The sequence below is a fragment of the Austrofundulus limnaeus genome, unplaced genomic scaffold (genome assembly GCF_001266775.1).
Source record: "Austrofundulus limnaeus strain Quisiro unplaced genomic scaffold, Austrofundulus_limnaeus-1.0 Scaffold8, whole genome shotgun sequence".
Taxonomy (NCBI): domain Eukaryota; kingdom Metazoa; phylum Chordata; class Actinopteri; order Cyprinodontiformes; family Rivulidae; genus Austrofundulus; species Austrofundulus limnaeus.
Window position 1 is genome coordinate 3,920,221 of NW_013952410.1, and position 8,483 is coordinate 3,928,703.

The window sequence follows — 8,483 nt, forward strand, 5'->3', positions numbered from 1 at the left end:
ATATATATATATATATATATATATTAAAAAGAAGTTTAAATTCTCAAGCATAATGTCTGTTTTTATCACCAAGTTTGAATTTGAAGCTTGTTTGTGAGCTCGTGTTTTTCCCCCCCAGTTGTTCCAGCAACACAATGCTCCACCTGTGTTCCACTAACGCTTCAGACAAAATATTCCCAACTTTGCAACAGGATGCGTATGAGTCAGCAAAACCTTCTATAATGTCTGCCGGCTTTTTTGCAGCCGTGACAATGAGAGCTCATGAGCTAATCCAAACAGCGCCCCACCACCACCACCAGCACCACTGCAGAGCCTGAATATGGAGGCTGCTCTTCCTCTTACAGGGAGCAGAGCTGTCAACAGAAACATGCAAATCAGAGTCAAACGACACGGTTAAGCTTCCCTCCAATCCCCTCCTGAATAACCAGGGGGAACATTCCTTCGCAGCGCAGTACGTTAAGAGTTTATCTGAGGTTGCAGAGGAAAATCCAAAAAATTCATCACAGCCTTTGTCAGAAAATATGCTACTTGAACTATAGCTGGGTAAAGTCAGCTTAATCCCTCATGTGTGGGTGGTTTGGTTAAATAATATCTCCTCCTAAAATGTTAATAATGCTGATAAAATGAGGTGTTGATCCTCCTCTGGTCATGTCCCCTCTTTCACACAGACTGTACAGCAGAGCTCACAGGACATAAACATTAATTTCCCTCTTTCTTTCTCCCCCCAGATGAGCCATGGTGTCTGGTATGCAGAACTGTGTCTCTCCTCACTGATTCCGAGGAGGAGGAGGGAGGATGAAGAAGAAGAAGAAGAAGGGGTTTGTGTGTTCTTACTGCGGCTTCCATCCTCCCTGATGGATTTTCAGCTGGGGGGCAAAGGCCTGTAAAGAGCCCAGAGACTGAAAGTCTGCGGCCTCTTCCCACCTGATCTGTTTACTCGTCGAGCTCCTTGTGTAACTTTCCCATGCGGCCCCCGCTGTCTGAGCAGGGCTGGTTGCCATGCCAACCGCAGGGATCTCGCATTCATCTCCGCTCCAAAAAAAAAAAAAGACCTGCAAACTTTCTTCTTTCTTGCTGGGACAAATGAAACTACTGTGACTGTATCAGCCCTGACGAACCCTGCGAGACGTGTTCACTTTCTGCCCCCCTCCTGACTCGTGTACTCAGGTGTGCATCATCTGGACTGCCGGGAGGCTAAAACTGGACTTTTGCTAAGCCTGGCGTTCGGAGAAGAGACCGAGGCATTTTGTGGAAGTGTATGATTTTGTGCACCGAAATATTCTTCCTGTATGTATTTTAAGCGTTTGGACTTGGGCTTCCCTCAATTTTGGTGAGCTAAATTTGTACTTTCCTCCACAACTTAAAAAAAAAAAAAACAAGCTTACGTTGAGAGTATTGCCCATCAGGGCTGAAGGAGATACTTCTCAAAAAAAACTATGATTTTGTCAGTTTTATGTCTCAGGGTTTTCTTTATTCTTGCCTGTATACGTTCAAGGAAGGGTTACATCTTTTGTTTGACTTTCTTGATTTTATTTATTTTTTGTGAATGTACTGTTTCTGTCATGTAAAAAAATGTGTTGTTTTGCTAAGTGAAAATGTTTAGAACTCAACATACGGCAACATTTAGCTAATTTTAGAGTTATTTTGAATTGAAGTAGCTATAATACATTTTTTTGTACTTTATAAATATCTGTAATGGAAGTCTTTGTGTACAGTTGTACATTCATTTGTAATGAATTTGTAGATGCCTCTGATTTTGCACAAATTTAAAGTAATTTCTTGTTTGTCTTAACTTTTTCTTTCTTTGTCTTAACCCCGGATTTGGCTAGAGTGAATTATCAAAACATTAAAAAAAATTTTTGTAGCAAACGTTCAAATCCTGTTTCTTTCCATGTAAATGGACTGTACTTACATAGCACCTTTCTATCCATCCAGGACGCTGAAAGCGCTTCACACTGCAGACACACACACATTCACACACTGATGATGGCAAACTACAATTGTAGCCACAGCTGCCCTGTGGCACACTGACAGAAGTGAGGCTGCCATACACAGGCACCACTGGACCCTCTGACCACCATCAGTAGGCAAGGCGGGTAAGGTGTCTTGCCCAAGGACACAACGACTGAATGGGGATCGAACCGGCGACCTTCCGGTTCCAGGACAACTCCCCTAACCACTCCGCCACAGCCGCCCCATGTTCTGTGTTTATGCTCTGTGCATGCCACTGATGTATCCAACTATACATCTGTTTTCCTGATACAACCTGTAACTTCTTATTCTGCAGCTCCAAACTTTCCAATAAACAAGATTTTGACAAAAACGATTGAAATCGAACAGAGCTTGTATTTTAAGAGATGTTAAGATGGCAGCAGATCAGGGCTGCATGATATTGGAAAAACCCTGTGATATATGTTGCCTCTTTAGTTTCTGTTTCCGTCATGCTTTAACCGTATTTTACCTCCGGTTCTCTGGGAATTTGCTCGTCTTCCTCCACATCTCAACAATTTACTAACACTTCTCCAAAAATCATTGCCATTATTGTCCCAGAAGTTTCACAACAAAAATATTTTTTTAACACCAAGCCATCCTCTTCTGCTAGTGGTAACAACCCGCCAAAATAAAAGCGTAACACATGACCGTTTTAGTGCAGAGACTTTGGTTTAGTGGTTTAGACCCCAGATAACACATTGATTTAATTTGCCTCCTACGTCGCACGGCTATCTTGCACACGTACGCTGTGATGATGATCCTCAAACGATATATTGTGCAGCTCTGCAGAAAACTGATTTTGGTCGGACCCCACTCAGACGTAAACTCCAGGGGGTTGACAGAAGCAAACCTCTTGACAGATTCAAGTTGCCTGCAACCTTTCCAGTAGTGAGAAGGCAAACATCTCCAGAATAATGTAATTTAATAAGCATATTAAACTATAAACAATATTTATACAAATGTTCTCAGTCAGGTTGTGGGCTGCTTGGACTCATTTTTCTGCCTGCTCTGTTTTTATAAATAACTTACACTTAAAATGGCAAAACATAACAGGTTTGAATCATCGTTAACCAACCAGCTACACCAAGAACTACGCAAAAGTGTTTATTTCACAAAATCTTTATGAAAGAGCCTCGTGTCATTTGAGCTTGTTTAACACAGCTATCTACAAGTCAGATACTTACTGGGTATCAGCTTCTTTAAAAAGTCTGAAATATCTCTTTTCTAAATACAATCTACTTATCTCATAACTTTGCATGTTTTAACACTCAAAATAAAAAACTCATGTACAAATATTGTATTTAAAAAAATTGTATTCAATGTTTTATTGAACAGCTCGTTATTTAAAGTTTGTATTTTTTTTTCTTCTTAAAAATAAGTGATGTGTTGTTTAAAATAAGTGTAAAATAAGTGACATATAACAGAAGTTTTGTAGAATCCCTTTTTAAAAAAAGGCTGAAAAACCTCAAAGACTTCCATTAATTGGATGTCAACAAAAGGCGTCTCTAACGGCCCTCTGCTCGGTGACATCAGGCCAGTAACAGTCTGTGTCCAGTCAAGTATGTGGGCCAGAACGGGGTGGGGGGGGGAGTGGGGTGGGGGAATCATCAAAAGGTTAATTTATGGGTTCTTCAACACAATGCAGACACCGTGAAAAGATGAAACACCCGTCACTGAAAAGAAGACCTGTCACCGGACAGTGGGTCTTTTCAGTTGCTGTTATTGTCATGCAAAATACACAAACTGGGCAATTTCAGGCCGATCTTCCTCACAACACAATTACAGAGCAGCAAATAAACCAGACAAAAGGACATCAGAGACAAAACAACAAAGACAGAGACAAACGACGCTGAAAATAATAATCAGGATACTGGATGTGCGAGGTTTCAATGTGGGGGGTGGGGGGGTATGGCTTCTTGTAAACTCAGAAAGGAGGCAGTGAGGTGGAACGGAGAAGGACGCTGCTCTCGCCTCTCTCACCCAAATATTGGCGTGTGTCTGCAGGCTTGATGAGACACCCAGCTGGACCCTTCGCCCACTTCAGACAGGAACAAAGACGCCACGATGAGGCAGGAATCGACCTCCTCTTACCTTCCCCTGGGGGGAGGGGGGGGGGGCTGGACGGTTTAAACCCCCTATGCAAAAATGGATCGATATGAGCCTTCTGGTCTGTTCAGACCTGATCTAATCCTTTACAAATACAGTCAACACTGGCAGGCAGAACTGTGGCTATTCATGTACACTGTACCATCCATCCATCCATCCATCCTTCCACCCGCCAACCCATCCATCCATCCATCCATCCATCCATCCATCCATCCATCCATCCATCCATCCATCCATCCATCCATCCATCCTCTCCCACGTGTTCCAGAGTGGAGTCACAGAGGCAGCTTGAGCAGAGAGACACTTTTCTTTCCACAGTCACCTCTTCCAGCTCTTTGGGAGATTTCCGTGGTGTTTGCAGACCAGACCAGAGACCTTTAACTGTTCATCTCCATTGTCAAGTCTCACTCTAATTGTTTCGATCATGTCACTCCATGGGCAGCAGTCAGCTGAAGTCAAAATTTCTTGTGCTCTGAACCACAGCTGAGGAGGATCCAAAAGCCCGGTTGGAACTGGCAATGGAGAGATATTTGGTTGAGGCTGAATCTATGTTTGGAGAACGAGCTTCATGATGTGTTTCCACTGCAAGGTCCGACCTCAAACCTGGGTTGTGTGTGTTTAAATTAGTCCATACGACCCATTTCCAGACCAGTTTCTGAAACCCCCCTGAGACCTGTGGCTTTGTTCAGGTCAGGCTGCTCGGCCTGATTTGACATTAGCTACTGTTGCCCTCTGATGGGTTCATTGACCATAGGGTTACTTCACACACTTTACATGTTTTCAATGACTGTAGCTATTTTCCACACGTTTAACTTAACAGCTGTAACAAGCTAACAAACAACAAGCTAACATTAGCTACCATTAGCTTAGTGTCCTCTCATCTTGACCTCTCGTCTTCAGTGTCATATGGTCCGGTACAGTCTACGGTGCATTTTCTTCGAGCTCGATGTCGTCAGCTGTTGTGTCACAAATAAAGCAAAATAAGATTTGTACATTTTTAATGTTTTGATTCCCTGCTCACAACGAGGCGGCTCTCTGCTTAAAGGAAACACAACCTGGACCAAGCCTTACAATGCCAAAATGTCTCTACCACCTGTATCCAAGATGGCATGGATGCAGACAGATCAGTGGTGGTGAACCTGAGTTACCTCCAGAAAAATCACCAACAACCAGCCCAGTTGATGTCCACACAGATAAAACCAGGCAGCACCTTTTACTGCTACTGATCCCTGGACTCTAGAATCACATCAAACTGACTCAACATGGACTTCAACTCATTAGCACCAGGAACTTTAGACCACAGCTGGATGTCCTGAAGGAGTTTTTTCTTCAGTCTTTAACACAGAAACCAAATGAGAGAAAAAGAAAAAGTATAATTTCATCTGAATCTGTTTGTTCAACCGTTAAAAACACGTGGAAAAGAACATTTGCTCCAACTCATTTAAAGGTTCCTCACAACAACGTGCTGTAGCTGTTCTCCTTTTCTTCTTTTATTGTCCCTCATAAGCTGGAACTACAGAAACAGGGATCTGACTAGAGTTACAGATGGAAAGACTGGGTTGACGAGAAGCAAAGTGTGAGACAGACAGACAGAGCAAACACTAAACCTGTCTGCTCTTTGCTGTCTGAGCTGGAGATATGTGTGTGTGTGTGTGTGTCCCTGTTTTTGCTACTTGGTGGGGATGATTTTTTCAGGAAAATGCAGCCTTGTGGTGACTGGAATGCTCCTTGTAGGGACCAAAGCCTGGTTCCAATGACTTCAGAGGCTGATATTGGGTGGAGGGGTTAGGTTTAGGACCAAGGTGTGAATTTAGTTTAGGTTAGTTTTAGGGTCAGGTAGGGACCTGTGAGGTTAATTTTAGGGTACATGGTCAGGGTTAGGATATAATATTTCCAAAAAATGAATGGAAGTCAATGGAAAGTCCCCACAAGGATAGAGATAGTAGATGTGTGTGTCCTATAGGGGGCTCACACTGACAGAAATCTGAAGCTTGTGTACTAAATGTTTACTCGCTGCAGATTGAGCCTCATGCTTATGTGTGTAAAAATGAAACATGTGGTCCAAGAGTAYATGAATGAAACAGACATATTACCTTCTATCCTCTGGAACAAGAGCTGTTTTATATTTTAATGATGTTATAGTTCATGGTTCTTCTGACTTTTTTTTTACCTCTTATTTTCCCCCCTGAGTGCTAATTATTCTGAACTTCGGTTTGTATTTTATCTTTTTTGTGCAGTTTTCTAAAGTTACTTCCTGGTTCTGAATCTCACTTGGTTATATAGTTTGTCAATCAGCTCACCTGCTTTATGCTTGTCGACAAGCTGACTCAGCATTTATGGACTCTAGTTTCATTTTAAAACATAAATCTTGATTTAGGGCTCATAATATCTGGATCTAGAGGCAAAGTCTCAGCTGTTTCCGTCATTTTCCTCGGTTCCTCCAGATTAACTCTCTGTCGGAGTGGATGTGCAGTGAGGTGCTGTGGTTCAGACAGAGAGGAGGAGAGAAATGTGAGCCCGGTGACAGGAGAACGCTTTCAGGCTCGCCAAGGCCCAGTCACTGAAATAGCTGTTTACACAATGGAGTAATTACCCAGTAAACCGTAGAGAGGAGAGAAGAGGAGAGCAGCTTTTTGGTTCTGGCAGATAAACAATAGATTYGAAAATCAAGAGAGTTGATTCTTCAGAGTTTGGAGCTTTGATGAGTTTTCTCTCTCTTTCTGTTGCCAAGCACATGAACTCAAACCCCAGAGAGGAAACAAACACGCAGCTGCTTTACTGGGTGTTTGTCGACAGATAGGTAATTAGCTGTTAACACAGAGGCAGCTCCTCCATAAACGTTTGMTGGGCCATTATTTACATTTTTATCACCTTCCATGATCCTCTTGGATTGGCAGAATTCCTGATTTAATCTGGAAAGTTGAGATGAGACACCTGCAACAGATACAATGAAGCTTCACTTCCAAAATATTACGCAAAATATATTTTTTATCTGATTTTCCTAAATAGTCGASACAAATGACAGTCAGGATCATTTCCAGGTCCTCAACAATTAGAGTATAAGTCGAATGTTATTGAAGAAAATGTCCCAATTAAAACAGTAACCTCAAAACTTAAAATGCACTGTTCCAAATGATTACGCACAAGAGAGTTTCAAAACATTGTCAACATGTGTCAGACTGAAGGCTGTATTTTCTGTGGCCTGCTAAGTCTTCAAAGATGTATTAATGTCCAAAACACAAGCTGCTTTAAAACTAGCTTTGACCATGAACTACATCTCCCATCATGCATGTCTTTTATTCAGCTCCAAAATGATGTCATCCTGCCACTGGGTGCACAGGGTTCAGAAGTAGCTGTGATGAATGCTGCCATACAGAGATTTTACAATGCAAATTTTGTTGGMTACTTTTGTTCAGGCCTAGTTGTACTAGGAAGTGGGGAATTTCCCACTTACAAGCCGCAAATTTCAACTGGAACGCTCCTCCAGTGTTGGAAAGTGAGAAACTCATTTTCACCGAGGAATACATGAGCATCGTGGTGGCTCTCAAAGGTCTAGTTGTAAATAACTTTCATGTTTCTTCTTTAACTTTGGCTAAACATAAAACATCATGGTCTTCATCTCGTTGTGTGCAGCTAAGAAACAATAACTGAGCTCTACGTGGTATTTCCTACATAGAAACAATGTTTTAAAACATCCTCTTAGCAACACTGAAAAGTACTATATGTACGACTGACTAAATAACACAGAAATACTATTAAAAGTATCGTGAGTGAGTTTTACTCACTGTTGTGTTGTGGTGAGTAGCCGCCAACTCTCCCATTTCTCAACAGGGAACTCCCACTGGAGGGCCACTCCAGTGTAAATTCACGACTYGTAAGTGGGAAATTCCCACCTCCTAGTACAACTGGGCCACAGCAAATGGTAGAAGGCAAAAACCGAGCGTGATGTTGATTTGAACCCTGTGCACCTCCACCTGGAAAGCTGTCATTTTGTGAGTATAATAATCAATGTGCATTATGGGAGATGCAGTTTATGGTTAAAGCTGGCTTTAAAGCAGTTTATTTTAAGACACTAAAAAAACTGGCAGGCCATATTTGGCCCACGGGACTTCAATTTGACACATCTCCCTTATATGAATATCATAATCCTTATTTATTCAGATAAAAAAATCATGGTTTCAGACTTGTTCTCAGCTAGATGAATCCAAAATGTTAGATTTGTACTGTACAGTGTTACCTTGAAGCTTATAGTGTTGAGTTTGTGTTTTACTAATGGAAGATATTTGTAACGAATGTAATCTTATGTGCTTTTCTTGTGGAGGAAAACGAAATGACTTACGAACAAAGCAGCTCCATTTGAAAATATATGTTTTCTTTGGTAGAAG

General features: G+C 41.7%; 1 protein-coding gene across 1 annotated transcript in view; it reads left to right on the forward strand.

Annotated features, from left to right (window-relative positions):
• The window catches only part of enc3 (ectodermal-neural cortex 3), a 13,534-nt gene extending 11,661 nt beyond the window's left edge, over positions 1-1,873 (forward strand). Inside the window, exon 4 of the mRNA XM_014000588.1 lies at positions 729-1,873. The gene's annotated coding sequence lies outside the window, so the exon portion shown is untranslated. The remainder of the gene's footprint in view (positions 1-728) is intronic.
• Positions 1,874-8,483: the final 6,610 nt, after the last annotated feature.